The sequence below is a fragment of the Bubalus bubalis genome, chromosome 1, assembly GCF_019923935.1.
Source record: "Bubalus bubalis isolate 160015118507 breed Murrah chromosome 1, NDDB_SH_1, whole genome shotgun sequence".
NCBI lineage: Eukaryota > Metazoa > Chordata > Mammalia > Artiodactyla > Bovidae > Bubalus > Bubalus bubalis.
The window spans coordinates 31,704,817-31,720,330 of NC_059157.1; the positions used below are offsets into that span (position 1 = coordinate 31,704,817).

At 46.4% G+C, this 15,514-nt stretch overlaps 2 long non-coding RNA genes across 2 annotated transcripts in view; one reads left to right on the plus strand and one right to left on the minus strand.

The window, feature by feature from the left end:
* Nucleotides 1–218: 218 nt before the first annotated feature.
* LOC123332512 overlaps nt 219–15,514 on the plus strand; it is a 100,741-nt gene continuing 85,445 nt past the window's right edge. Inside the window, exons 1-2 of the long non-coding RNA XR_006549292.2 lie at nt 219–362; nt 2,122–2,263. This is a non-coding gene — a long non-coding RNA (uncharacterized LOC123332512). The remainder of the gene's footprint in view (nt 363–2,121; nt 2,264–15,514) is intronic.
* Nucleotides 4,149–6,319, minus strand: LOC123464555. The gene is made up of 2 exons (XR_006640741.1): nt 5,878–6,319; nt 4,149–4,505 (listed from the first exon to the last, which is right to left on the minus strand). It is a non-coding gene; the product is annotated as an uncharacterized LOC123464555 (long non-coding RNA).

Here is a 15,514-nt window from a genome sequence, read left to right on the forward strand (position 1 = left end):
ACCCCATGGACTGTAGCCCACCAGGCTCCTCCGTCCATGGGATCTCCCAGGCAAGAATACTGGAGTGGGTTGCCATTTCCTTCTCCAGGGGCTCTTCCCGACCCAGGGATCGAACCGGGGTCTCCTGCATTGCAGGCAGATTTTTTTACAACTAGCGCCACATGGGAAGGACAAGGCTTTCCTTTTAAATACACCCTGCTTTTTTTTTCTTTTTACAGAGATAAGTGGAAATCCCACAGGTGGGACTGATCCTCTCCAGAAAGATAGGAGGGCCGGAATCTTGCCAAAGAGGTAGGGAGAGAGCTGACCAGGTAGCCAGTCACCGCCAGGGAGGTCCCTTAGGCCGTCGGTCAAGGACACAGGTACGTGGGGACGGCTGTGGGTCAGCTGGGTGGGGGTGGGGGGCGGGGGAGGTGTTGAGGACGCCTGGAAAGCTGTGTATTTGAACGGAAGGTCTCAGGACACAAGCAGGGGCCATAGCTTTTGCCATTTTGTCTCGTAAAGGCTGTCAGCTGGCACACAGCAGGCATCCTCTTTAACTTTGGGGTTGCTGCAACAGCTGCCTTTTGGATGAGGTGGAGGCTGAAAACTCGCCCGCTCCTGGTGGCCGAGCTCATCTGCCTGTGGCAGTCAGGGCCACGCTCTGCCAGAATGTGGTGCTTGCTCAGGGGCCTGGTGAGAGGCATCCTTTTACTGAAAGAGGCATTTGTTCTTCCTGTGGATCCGAGTTGCAGCGGAGCAGGCTGACCTCTGGGCGGCAGCCTGGCAGAGGTGGGCCACCTGCAATGTGTCAGCGAGGCCGCAGCACAGAGCTGGGGCAGGAGTGAGCCTGGCTGGGGAAGAGGGGTGGGCGGGGGCTCCTCCACCTCTTGTCTGCCCTTGGTTGGTCCCTGGGGTGTGCCAGCATATGGCGCTTTACCCAGGGCCCCAGGAGACAGGCAGGTCCTGAAATGAAGCACTACCATGAAGCTCCCTTTGGCGCCACTCTCTTTGCTAATTTTTAAGGCTTAGACTAAACATCTCACCCCACACAGTGAAGAGTAGGTGCTCAATAATTCCTTGCTTGGGTTAGCAAATTGAAATAAATGACAATGTAGTATCAGTATGCTGGCCTTGGAGTCAGTGTCCCAGAAAATAAGGGCCATGGCTTTCTCATAGGCTCTGTGAGCCCCTGGCTTCCTGTCGTAGGGATCTGCTAGTACTTTTGATGGTGATTATTCATACTGTATCTGTGTTCTCTGATCTAAAAAATAATGGAGATTGAGAAGTTAGAATCATGTGTGTTTATAAGGAAAATTGGGACAGATAATTTGACATCAGAAGTACCCTGGAAAATATTGTTGTTGAGTTGTGTCCGACTCTTTTGTGACTCCATCGGCTGTCCATGGAATTTCCCAGGCAAGAATACTGGAGTGAGCTGCTGTGCTGGGCTCCACAGCATCTTTCCGACCCAGGGATCGAACCCTGAGTCTCTTATGTCTCGTGCATTGGCAGGCGGGTTCTTTACCACTAGAGCCACTGGGAAGCCCTTCCAGGCATTTACTTGCTGTCAATTAATTAGGCCTCTAAATATGCATCAGTGCAAAGTGGAATAACCTGTAGTTGAGAGAGGGGGCGAACTGGTCCAACAAAACTCCCCATTCTGCCTCAGATTGGCTGCAGCCCGGTGTCGGGGACCTGGGATTTCTGCTTCTCCATGGTGACTATGGGCACACCTCTTTGCTCCCCTCTCGGGTCCTAATAGAGTCCCCAGGTGCAGTTCTGGGAGGAAGATGGGCCCGGTCCTGTCCTGCCAGCCACCTGCCCATCATAGGGCAGCCCCAGCCCAGAGCTTTTGTCCCTGCCTTGGCTTTTCCTTGCAGAACTTGGCACAGCAAAGCCAGTCCCAGGAGAAGAACACTTTCCCAAGAGGAGGTTAAGCTTTTTTGTGTGCCATGCAACTTGTTTCACTCTTTGCAACCCCATTGACTGTAGCCCGCCAGGCTCCTCTGCCCATGGGGATTCTCTAGGCAAGAATACTGGAGTGGGTCGCCGTGCCTTCCTCCAGGGGATCTTCCACCTGGGAAGGCCAAGGCTTTTGTTTTAAATATGTCCTGCTTTACTTTTTTTTTCTTTTCACAGAGATAAGTGGAAATCCTACAGGTGGGACTCATCTTCTCCAGAAGGATAGGAGGGCCCAGACCTTGCCGAGGAGGCAGGGAGAGCTGACTAGGTAGCCAGTCACCGCCAGGGAGGTCCCCCGGGCCGTCGGTCAAGGACACAGGTACGTGGGGACGGCTGTGGGTCGGCTGGGTGGGGGGCGGGGGAGGTGCTGAGGACGCCTGGAAAGCTGTGTATTTGAACGGAAGGTCTCAGGACACAAGCAGGGGCCATAGCTTTTGCCATTTTGTCTCGTAAAGGCTGTCAGCTGGCACACAGCAGGCATCCTCTTTAACTTTGGGGTTGCTGCAACAGCTGCCTTTTGGATGAGGTGGAGGCTGAAAACTCGCCCGCTCCTGGTGGCTGAGCTCGTCTGCCTGTGGCAGTCAGGGCCACGCTCTGCCAGAATGCGGTGCTTGCCTCGGGGGCCTGGTGAGAGGCATCCTTTTACTGAAAGAGGCATTTGTTCTTCCTGTGGATCCGAGTTGCAGCGGAGCAGGCTGACCTCTGGGCGGCAGCCTGGCAGAGCTGGGCCACCTGCAATGTGTCAGCGAGGCCGCAGCATAGAGCTGGGGCAGGAGTGAGCCTGGCTGGGGAAGAGGGCTGGGCGGGGGCTCCTCCACCTCTTGCCTGCCCTTGGTTGGTCCCTGGGGTGTGCTAGCATCTGGCGCTTTACCCAGGGCCCCAGGAGACAGGTCCTGAAATGAAACACTACCATGAAGCTCCCTTTGGCGCCACTCTCTTCGCTAATTTTTAAGGCTTGGACTAAACATCTCACTCCACACAGTAAAGAATGGGTGCTCAATAATTCCTTGCTTGGGTTAGCAAACTGAAATAAATGACAGCGTAGTATCAGTATGCTGGCCTTGGAGTCAGTGTCCCGGAAAAAAAGGGCCATGGCTTTCTCATAGGCTCTGTGAGCCCCTGGCTTCCTGCAGTAGGGATCTGCTAGTGCTTTTGATGGTGATTATTAATACTGTATCTGTGTTCTCTGATCTAAAAAATACTGGAGCTTGCAAAGTCTGAATCATGTGTATTTTTCAGGAAAATTGCAACAGAAAATTTGAAATTAGAGTATCCTAGAAAATGTTGTTGTTGCATCCTTAAGTCGTGTCTGACTCTTTTGTGACCCCATGAGCTGTCCATGGAATTTCCCAGGCAAGAATACTGGAGTGGGTTGCCAGTTACTTCTCCAGGGGTTCTTCCAGACTCAGAAATCAAACCTGTGGCTCCTGCCGCATCTTCTGCATTGCAGGTAGGTTCTTTACCACTGAGCCACTGCAGAAGCCCAATATACAAGCTCAATCTCATAGATCTTTCAACCTGAAGAGCCCCTATATGACATAGGATGTTTCTTTCTCACCCCCAGTTTATTTCTTTATAGCAAAAAAAAAAGCTAGTCGGAATATCTGTTATTTTCCTAGGCTGCCATCATAGAATGCCACAGGTGGGGTGGGATGAGAGTGCAGTGGTTAAACAGCATGAATATATAAGCTCACAGGTGTCAGAAGTTTGAGTTTCTCGTTCCCCTGACCTCCAGTGGTTTGCTGGCCGTGGTGTTTCTTGGCTCGTAGAAGGTGTCAGCCAGGCTCTTCACGTGGCGTCCTCCCTCACACACATGGCGTGTGTGAGTCTGTGTTTCAATGTCTCCCTTTAAAAAACAATGCATTCTTGATTTTTGGCTGCGCTGGGCCTTCGTGGCTGCACACGGGCTTTCTCTAGCTGTGGTGCTCAGGCTTCTCGTTGCAGCGGCTTTGCTGGTCGTGCTTCGGTAGTTGTGGCACACAGGCTCAGCTGCCCCATGGCATGTGGGAATCTTCCTAAACCAGGATTGAACCCACGTGCCCTGTATTGGCAGGCGGACTCTTAACCACTGGACCACGAGGGAAGTCCTAGATTTCTCTCTTTTATAAGAACAGCAGTCAGATTGGGCCAGCCCCACCACCCTCTCCCACGACCACCCAATATGACCATATATCAGCTGAACTCTTTCTGAGGATCTTATTTCCAAATGAGATCACATTCTGAGGTCCTGGGGGTTAGGACTTCATATAAACCTGGAGTTTATAACATATAAACATATAAACCCGGGAGTGGGGAATGGGGCACAATTCGGCTCACAAGAGAGCTTTTCCAGCCTCGAGAAAAGAAGAGAGAAACATCCAAGGGGCAACTGCCTGTGAAGAGGTGGGGAGGGAGGGAGGTGGGGAGGTGGGAAAGGAAGGGACGGCCGTGCAGAGCAGCAGCGTCAGAGTGGGCCCGCCTCCGCGTACTCTTTCATTCCTGAGACTCTGATGTTGGCTGAGTGACATCCTAGATGGTAGCACGAATCCATTTTCTTCTACTTCACCTAGCGTATGTGGCTACTGAAATTAAATAAAATGGAAAAATTCAGTTCACCAGTCTCACTAGTTGGATCTCAAGGGTGGCCTGTGGTGATACCCCTTTTGAATATCGAGGCTACAGAACATTTCTAGCATCACAGAGAGTTCTGTTGGACAGAACCAGTCCAGAGGGTTGCACCAGAAAAATGTGGTTGACGAAGACAGAAATGGGGACTGGGAGACAGATGGAAATGGGTTGAAAGGAGGTGCAAGGGCCAAAGGTAGCCTTGAATTCCAGCGGTGTTCAAGCGGCATGTAGGGTTCAGAGATCTAGGAGGAAACCAAGGAGGCCTCAGAATGCTTGAGGTGGGCTGTACCCACCAGGCTAAAGTGCTAGGTGGCAGACCAGGTGACCCTGGAGCTTATGTTCATCTCACAGCCCACTTCTGAGAAACCGTTCACTCATCATGATGGGTGGTGCTTTGGAAATGTCCCCACATCTTCAGTTTGGGAAACACTGGCCCAGAGCAGAACGGTGGGGTGGGGTGGAGAGGAATGGCTCTGGCTGCTTATTGCTTCCTGGAGGCCCAGAAGAGCTGCTGTGAAGGGCCCTGGGTGAGGCTGGAGGAGCCGGGGATGCCCCCAGGCCCCTTCCTCATGCTCCTGCAAATGCCTCCAAATTGGCGAAGCTCAGAAGACAGAAGAGGAGTCCCCGCAATCTAGTTAAGTTTGATCTAGACAGACGTTTGATGAATAATAAGGTGTGTTTGAGTAATAACATGGATAACATGCTTCTAAGGGCTGAATACAAGGTATTTTATGCATATCCAGGTGGGAGTCAGCATAGCTGACAAAACCTAGGGGTTTACTGGGTCTCAGAGGCAGAAAGCGACGGCCAGCACCGCGCCAGTATTGACAGAGGGGCCGGGAGGGGCAGGGGGCAACCCAGTGTCACTGAGCAGACACAGCGGAGGTCAGGCGCGGTGACAGGCCTTCGCGCCGGGCTCTGCTCTCTGAATTTTAAGAGCAATAAAGTATAAAACTGCAGCAAATCAACAGCAGCGATAAGCAAAGGTTACAGAGGGGCTAGAAGCTGTTCCACTTGTAAAAAGAGAAATGTTAGGCACGCACAATACAGTCTTATTCTCAGGCGCCCAAAGGAGCTGTGACAAGGACACTGGATCTCCTCCCGGAACAGGCCGGGGTGAGCTTTGTTCTTGCTGGAGCGGGCCTGTGTGCCGAAGGGCGCCACCGATGGCTAATGTTTTCACTGATTAGTATTTCCTGGGGGGCGTTGATGCGGTAGACTCCCCAGGGGCAGGGGCCCCGGCAAGAAATCTTTGAGCCCACACGTGATTGGATGCTCTCCACTTCTCTCACCAATACCTCACTCTCACCTTCCATCGCCTCTCACCTGGGTTGGCAGGACGCGTCTCCTCTGCAACTGATGTGTCCTTCCTTTTTGAGGAAGCTTGGTCCCCATAATCTCCTGGCCTCTCTCCACCTTTGACCCCCCTGGACCGCAGCACTGATTGGCAGCTCTGGAAAGCCTGGACTGGGCGTGTTTGCTCAGCTTCGTCCTCTTCCTTTTGGGAGTACTACCGGCAAGGATGCTGATGCTACGAGGGCTACCAGCTCTTCTCTTCATGGGGTGCGGCACTGGCCCACGGTCGGGGTCGGGGGGAGGAGTGTCAACATCATGAAGCCCTCTGGGCTCTTATACCTAGTTTTCTCAACATTAAGGGCTTCCCTGGTGGTGCTAGTGGTAAAGAATCCACCTGCAAACGCAGGTGACTTGAGTTCCATCCCTGGATCAGGAAGATCCCCTGGAGGAGGAAATGACAACCCACTATAGTAGTCTTGCTTCAGAAATCTCATGGACAGAGGAGACTGGCAGGATACAGTCTATGGGGCTGCAAAGAGTTGGACATGATTTAACTTTGAATAATGGTGTGTACTTGTTGACTCTCCTTTTGTTGACTCTCATTTATCCACTTTCTCCAACAGGGAGGTGCAGAGCCTTCCTTGTAGAGCAAGGTTAGGGTTCTTCCCCTTTTGCTTCCTACCCTCAGTACCTGGGGGAGTAGTCACTCCATAAGTAATGTGAGCACTGAATGTAGGAGGGACGGGGCGTTGAGAAGCAGTGACACCCACAGGACCACCGTGCCAGGAGCCAAGAGAAACGGGGCTTCATGCCCGGCTCACCACTAGCAACTGTGTGCTTGCCACTTACCTCTGATTTTCCCCCTTCCTTCATCTCTCTAAAACAAGGAGGGTTCACTCTCTGCATTGGGAGCCTCTTGCAAAGGCCTGACATCCTTTTGGAGGAGTCTCTTGCTTCTTAGGAAATGCGTGTTTTCCTGGCCCCGGGGCTGTTACTATCTTTCCCCCTCCCTGCTCCTTTTAGTACTTAATGGCAGCCGCTGAATTATTGAACTGCGTGAGTGTTCGGGGGACCGCGTTTGAAGGGCAAATAATATAACAAATGAAGCAACGCTGTGGCATCATTCTTTCTGCTGCCGGGGATTCGGGAGATTTTATTTTTCTTGAGCATCTTGACTTTCCCAACAGAAAGAGTAAAACAAATCACATACACAAATCACCACCCGCCCTCCCCGCCTGCCCCCCCAAGCCCTGCCGGAGCCGCTGCGGCCAAACGGGAGCGATTTTAAATGAGAAGATTATAGTCGCGGCTAATGGAGCAGGAGCGAGAAACACTTGTCCTGGGCTGGCGGCACCAAATACCGCTTATCACCTCGGAGAGCGTTATTATTTTAATGGTAAACGCGGTAGATTGCAAACTAGTCAAGTCACAGTCAGACCCCTCTGGTTGCCCGGTGACAGGCGTTTGCATTAATACGCTCGCCTTATTGTGAGGTTTCTCATCTGTCCGAGTCCTGTTCACAGCCTTTATCTCGTTTGGTACCTACCTTCCGTGGAACTATGCAATGAAGTCTCCCTTTTTAAAGTAAATGTGTTTCCCCCAACCCTATTCTTCCCGGGCTTTTATGACTCACAATTGACAAAGGCCTCACTAATGGAAATGCAAATTTACTACCTGTCAAAGACTGAGAATGCCTTCCAAAACAGCGGCTGGTGGGGCAGAAAGTATATTAGCATCAGCACCTGCGGGTTGGGTGAGGGTGAGGGGGCGGGGAGAAGCCACTTCCCAGGAATTTGTGGGATAAAAGTGTTTGTTTGATGCTGGAATATAAATAAAACAGCTGTGGTCAGAGCTCCTGTGCATGCAGGACAATTCGGGAATTTCAAACTTTTGTATTCCTCTGGTTTCAGTCCATGTATTATTCAGATTCAAATCACCCCATACTGCTATTATGAAGTCTTTGATTTAGGGACCAGAAAGTTTGGGGGCCTTGATATCTCTTCCTGTTTTCCTGAGGAAGTCCCCTGATGTGAGGCTGTCTTGGGACCCTACACATCTGAAGCATCGTTCCTGCCCCTTCTCCTCATCCTCTTCTTTGTTATTATTTAACTGTGTGTGAGTGCATGCGCGCACATGCATGAACAAGAACAGTGATTGAAATATGGTCTTTGCCTGAAATTTTAGCGGAGAGCAGGGCTGACTTCCTGTATGAGCCTGCCAGGGCTTGTCGACTAGGGGAAAAAAAAAAAAGCATAACCTAAAAGTTGAGAATTATGTTTTGTTCGGCAGACAAACTGAGGCCTGAAGCCTGGGGGTATGAACTAAAAGAAATACACAAGTTGAGAGAGGCGAGTTAAGTTTTGTTTGAGGCAAAATGAGGACTGCAGCCTGGGAGACAGCACCCGAGAGAGATCTGGGAGACTGCTCCAAAGAGGCAGCAGGGAGGGTCAATATATAAACTTTTGGTGAAGGGGGAGCTCAATACAATTAAGCACTCATTTTGCAAAAGAATTTTTGCTAGTTGAGCGGATCTGATGTCATCATGAAGGGATTTAGTGCGTTTCTAGACATGAGGAGGTGCAAGGATTGGGATCATAAAATCTGTTTTTTGGGGGAAAAAAAATCAACTATCTAACGACCTGGCCTACCAGATTCCCTGGAGCACAGAGTGCCTCACTCCACCCTGGACTTTGTGCAGGTGTTGAAGGTCAACAGCTGCAGCTGCACAGGGTTCAGTCTCCATAGAGGCAAGTGGCAAATGCCCTTGTTCAGTCCTTGACAATGCTCTTGGCAAGTGCCAATCTGTAGTTGACAGGGCTCCCTTGTGGTCATAAATTCAACCATAGTTGGGGAGCCTTTTCATGACCATTCTGTCCCGTGTTGCTAGGAAGACTCACTCCCAGTTCTGAAGGTTTTTTTTTTGCTGGTAGACCACTCAGTGTGCTATTACTGCACTGGGACTTGATAGTCAAAGATCTCTGGATACCGGTCTTGTAGTTATGGTTCAGGAAAATATTCCCTCTCATTGCATCTTCCCATATCAAGAGTTACACTATTACAATCATTGATCACATACATTTGATCAATAGCTTCAAGTCTAGTTATTGTTTTCTGCACATTCCGGGGAGAAGCTCATTTCATTGCAGGCTCAGTCATACACTTGGTAATAAAAGAGACAATAATCTTGTAAAACAGGCAATATGCAAATAATATAGCTAGTAACATGAGTGGAATTATAAGTTAATATTTCAGCCATGAGCCTCCCATACCATACCAGTTTTTTTGTTTTTGTTTTTGATAAAGATTGTCTAGACTATGGAATGGGTCACTTCAGGCAGAAATCTAATTTTTCATGTGGTCCATCAAATGTGTTATATTAGAGGATTCATCACGTATGAGGAAACATTCAGTGTGAATTATGGTGCAGCTGCTTCCCTGAGATGCTTTAAGGATGTCAAGGGCCGGGCAGTTTTGTAGCACCACCTTCCTCATCATAGAGACCTCAGAGTTCAGTAGACTAATAGCCTGGTTACTCTCATTTAAAGCTTATTGAGTGAAAGTTCTTAAGGCTTCAATATGACCAGTTACATGCTCCCATCCTATTGAAAGCACACACACACACAAACATAGGTGCTAAATGGTCATACCAGTAGAATACAGATCTCTTGACTCATTGAGCTCACATCAACGTTAGATTGGCTCAAATTGCCTCTAATTTATTACGTATATGACCTTGAGTTCATGGGAATCCCAGGTTGCACCTTCCTATTCATCTTGCTAGAAGCTGAGCCATAAATTAGTACCATAAATCAGCTGAGTTTCATACCAATCACTCTCTAAGGGTAATAGTAAGCATAGTTCATAAGGCACCCAGCCTAGTTTTATAATATTACTAGGTTGATCATTTGGGCTCAGATCCACCTGCAATGTGGGAGACCTGAGTTCGATCTCTGGGTCGGGAAGATCCCCTGGAGGAGGGCATGGTAACCCACTCCAGTATTCTTGGCTGGAGAACCTCCATGGACAAAGGAACCTAGTGGGCCACAGTCCATGGGGTCACAAAGAGTTGGACATGACTGAGCGACTAAGCACATAGGTTGATTATTTTAGTATGATTTAATTGTTCCCAACATAGAGGATCTTTTAAACTTAAAAGACCATAACCTGATATTAACCATGGACTATAGATCCATCCCATAATTGTGAGAGTTTTCCTTTTAGTAGACAAGAGGTTACAGTTTTTGATTGAAACTTAGTTCATCACTCTGAGTTTGAGTGACCCTAAGAGTAAACTTAAATCTATTGCCAGGGTCAGAGCAGGTATTATTAATTATCCCATCTAGCAATATCATGAATAGACAGAAGAGGACTGAACTCTCTTATAAAATAAGCTTCCTGTGTTAGTTGCTCAATCACGTTCAACTCTTTTTGACCCCATGGTCTGTCCATGGAATTCTCTAGGCAAGAATACTGGAGTGGGAAAGTGCCATTCCCTTCTCCAAGGGGATCTTTCTGAACCAGGGATCGAACCCAGGTCTCCTGCATTGCAGGCAGATCCTTTACCATCTGAACTACGAGGTAAGCCCAATAAACTTCCTAAGGGGTATGCTGTCAGAGCCCTGAGGGGAGAAATCCACCAAGGTAACCCAGAAGTACTAGACATAGGTAATTGGCCACAAACCCAACAATTGGACTGAGTCTTAAACTAGCATAGGATCATGTCCATGATAGAAAACATTTGGTTAATGTGCAAAGGTCCAGGAAGTCAAGAAAGCATCATAAATGATCATATGAATCAGGTCTGGCATCTTGGGCAAGCTGTCTACTTCTGATATCGTCTGCTTCTCATCTTAGTGTAGTACAGTTTCCTCAGTTTGAACATTGTTTTAAGGTGAGTTTGAGGTCAGCAGTCCTCTCTATAGGCCAGTCTGGTATACAGGCCTATGGGAGTGGGAATTAATCCGAGAGTCTACTTCCCTGCAAATTCACTGTGCATGAGCTAGTAGTTAAGAGTACCTGATAAAAAGATCCTTCCATCTAGAATGGAGACAGTTCCTTAAATTACGTCTTTTTCCAGTCTTGGTTGCAGGTCATGAGGCATCTGATCTTTTTCCAAAGATAGATTACTGAGATAAGCTTCAGAAAGAAACTTTGAATGTCTTTTAATAATTCAATTAAATTTTACATTAACATAACAGCAAAGAACTATCCAGGAAATGAGTCTTAGTAGATACAGATCAGATCAGATCAGTCGCTCTGTCGTGTCCGACTCTTTGCGACCCCATGAATTGCAGCACGCCAGGCCTCCCTGTCCATCACCAACTCCCAGAGTTCACTCAGACTCACGTCCATCGAGTCAGTGATGCCATCCAGCCATCTCATCCTCTGTCGTCCCCTTCTCCTCCTGCCCCCAATCCCTCCCAGCATCAGAGTCTTTTCCAATGAGTCAACTCTTCGCATGAGGTGGCCAAAGTACTGGAGTTTCAGCTTTAGCATCATTCCTTCCAAAGAAATCCCAGGGCTGATCTCCTTCAGGATGGACTGGTTGGATCTCCTTGCAGTTCAAGGGACTCTCAAGAGTCTTCTCCAACACCACAGTTCAAAAGCATCAATTCTTCGGCGCTCAGCCTTCTTCACAGTCCAACTCTCACATCCATACATGACCACAGGAAAAACCATAGCCTTGACTAGACAGACGTCTATTAACAAACTGGGATTTAACATTCATTGAAACATCTTTTTCTCTCTAAAACTACCCTTGTTTTTACCAAATATAACCAAATTGAGACTGGTTTGTTTGTGAAATATTTCTAGTCTCAATAAACTTGGCATGATGATTTATTTAATCATAATTGATCATAGACTTTTTTGCTTTGCTGAAACTTTTATAGGGTCTCAGACTGAACTTTTAAAATAAAATCTTTCAGGGCGAGGAAAGTCATGCAAAAGGCTTACCACAGATTTTGCCTAACAGATCTAGGTGAATTCCTCCCTTCTCAAGGTCTCCAAAATTTCTTGCAATTTTTCTATCTGTTAATGAGATAATGTTTCTAACTTACCTGATTAAGTTCCTGGAAATCTAAGAGTTTCCAATCTCTCGGGGGGTCAGAGAGAAAAGATAAATATTTCAGTTTGTTTGTAAAGTATATTCACCAAATTACTATCATAATTAGTTTGAGGGGAAGGTTTTCCTTACATCTGGAAAACACTGATTCAAACCAGTAATTTTTCAGATAGAAACTAAAGAAGTTGAAAGCATATTTGCCAGTTCAGTCAGTCCTTTTGTTAACTTTTGTGAAGTAATCAGGTTTCCCATTAGAATTCTTTAATTTCTTCCAATTCAGAAACTGGTATTTATCCCAAAGTCCTCGCTATAAATCTTCTCTCTCTCTCTTTTATTATTATTTTTTGGATTTATTTATTTTTAGTGGAAGGATAGAGCATTGCACTGGTTTCTGAAGTGAAGTGTTAGTCGCTCAGTAGTGTCTGATTCTCTGTGACCCCGTGGACCGGGGCTCGCCAGGCTTTTCTGTCCATGGGATTCTCTAGGCAAGAACACTGGAGTGGGTTGCCATTTCCGTCTCCAGGAGATCTTGCTGACCCAGGGATTGAGCCTGGCTCTCCTGCATTCAAGGCTGTCTCTTTACCGTTGGAGCCACCAGGGACGCTCTCTGGGAAACATCGGTTTCTATCAGTGGTCAGTAGGTTTACCCATGCCTCCTTCCACTTGAACATCCCTCCCACTGCCTCCCCATCCAGCAAATTCCCATTGGGTATCTAGTTAAAAGTAAACTTAATTAAATTTGTTTTTAAACTTGGTCCTAACCATGTACAAAACTTTCCTCAGGGTCCACTTTCCACACACCTTCTAATCACTTTCTGTACCTGTTACTTTGTTCTCCCAACCTGGAACAGTCACCTGTAAGACCTTCTTCCTTTTCCCTTCATAAAATGTAATTCCTTTCCTCATATCTTCTTTATCACAAACACACATTCTACTTTCCTTAAGCAACCAAGAGCTGACCTTTACATTAGCATTCTATAGACTGGTGAGCATAAAAACCAGTAATAATTCTGAAGAAACTTTTTAAATAGAAAACATGTCAGGATGGCACCAAACATTATTCATTAATAGTCCAAAATCTCTGTAGTTTTTTTGTAAGAAGAAATTTGTTTTCAGTAGTCAGTGTTTCAGAATCTTATTTTATTTGGAAATGATCTAGCTGTTCTTAAACTTTCATCACTGAGTTTAGCATAACCCTAGAAATTCAGGCTACCAAAATTGGGAGAGAGTATTTTAGGCAGACATTCCTAAAGCATAATTACTCTTAATAGAATTTATCTAAAATCTCATATTTCATTTACATTTTTTTGGAAATTTCTTAACTCGAGGAACTTTCCTTGCTGATAAACTTGTAACAGATATAACAATATTTAATTTATGTTAAACCTAGGAACAATGAAAATATTCTGCTTAATATTAATGACTCTTGCTGCTAAGTCACTTCAGTCGTGTCTGACTCTGTGCGACCCCATAGACGGCAGCCCACCAGGCTTCCCCGTCCCTGGGATTCTCCAGGCAAGAACACTGGAGTGGGTTGCCATTTCCTTCTCCAATGCATGAAAGTGGAAAAAATAAAGTGAAGTCACTCAGTCGTATCCGACTCCTAGCGACCCCATGGACTGCAGCCCACCAGGTCCCTCCGTCCATGGGATTTTCCAGGCAATGACTCTTAGACAAGTCTATATTTGTTAGATCAACAAACACACACTAATACCAGGTACTTAATATTGAATATTTCCCAGGTCAAGTGAACCTGAAATTCATTTAGGTTTATTCTCTTATATTTAGAATTGTTTGATTTATAAGTACTTACTTTTCTTTGTGTTATTGTTGTTCAGTCCCTAAGTTGTGTCCGACTCTTTGGGATGCCATGGGCTTCCCTGTCCTTTACTATTTTCCAGAATTTGATTAAACTCATGTCCACTGAGTCAGTGATGCCATCCAACCATCTCACCCTCTATTACCCCCTTCTCCTCCTGCCTTCAATCTTTCCCAGCATCAGGGTCTTTTCAAAGGAGTCAATTCTTTGCATCAGGTGGACAAAGTATTGGAGCTTCAGCATCTGTCCTTACAATGAAATATTTAGGGTTGATTTCCTTTAGTATTGACTGGTTTAATCTCCTTGCAGTCCAAGGGATGTTCAAGAGTCTTCTGCAGTACCAGAAGCTTCAGTTCTTTGGTGCTCAGCCTTCTTTATACCAACTCTCACATCCATACATGACTACTAGAAAAACCATAGGTTGAACTAGACAGACCCTTTGTCCACAAAGTGATGTCTCTGCTTTTTAATACACTGTTTAGTTTTGTCTTAACTTTCCTTCCAAGGAGCAAGCATCTTTTAATTTTGTGGCTGCAGTCACTGTCCACAGTGATTTTGGAGCCCAAGAAAATAGTCTGTCACTGTTTCCACTTTTTCCCCATCTATTTGCCATGAAGTGATGGGACCAGATGACATAATCTTAGTTTTTTGAATGTTGAGTTTTAAGCCAGCTTTTTCACTCTCCTCTTTCACCTTCATAAAGAGATTCTTTAGTTCCTCTTCACTTTCTGCCATTAAAGTGGTATCATCTGCATGTCTGAAGTTGTTATTTCTCCTGGCAATCTTGATTCTAGCTTGTGAGTCATCCAGCCCAGCATTTTGTATGATGTCCTCTGCATAGGAATTAAATAAGCAGGTGACAATATACAGCCTTGATGTACTCCTTTCCTATTTTGGAACCAGTCCGTTGTCCATGTCCGGTTCTAACTGTTGCTTCTTGTCCTGCATACAGGTTTCTCAGGAGGCTGGTAACGTGGCCTGGTATTGCCATCTCTTTATTCCACAGTTTGTTATGATCCAAACAGCAAAGACTTTAGCATAGTCAATGAAGCAGAAGTAGATGTTTTTCTGGAATTCTCTTGCTTTTCCTATGGCCCAGCAGATGTTGCCAATTTGATCTCTGGTTCCTCTTGTCTTTTTTAAATCCAGTTTGGACATCAGAAGTTCTCAGTTCACATACTGTTGAAGCCTTGCTTGAAGGATTTTGAGCATAATATTGCTAGGATGTGAAATGCGTGCAACTTTATGGTAATTTGAACATTCTTTGGCATTGCCTTTCTTTGGGATTGGAATGAAAACTGACGTTTTCCTGTCCTGTGGCCACTGCTGAGTTTTCCAAATTTGCTGGCACAATGAATGCAGCATTTAAACAGCATCATCTTTTAGGATTTGAAATAAAACAGCTAGAAACCCATCACCTCCACTAGCTTTGTTTATAGTAATGCTTCCTAAGGCCCACTTGACTTCACACTCCAGGACGTCTGGCTCTAGGTGAGTGACTACACCATCATGGTTATTGGGGTCATTAAGGGTTTTTTTGGTCCAGTTCTTCTGTGTATTCGTGCTATCTCTTCTTAATCTCCTCTGCTTCTCTTAGGTCCTTCCCATTTTTGTCCTTTATTGTACCTATATTTGCATGAAGTGTTCCCTTGGTATCTCCAATTTTCTTAAAGAGATCTTTCCCACTTGATTGTTTTCCTCTATTTCTTTGCATTGGTCAGTTAAGAATGCTTTCTTATCTCTCCTTGCTATTCTCTGGAACTCTGCATTCAGACAGGTATCTA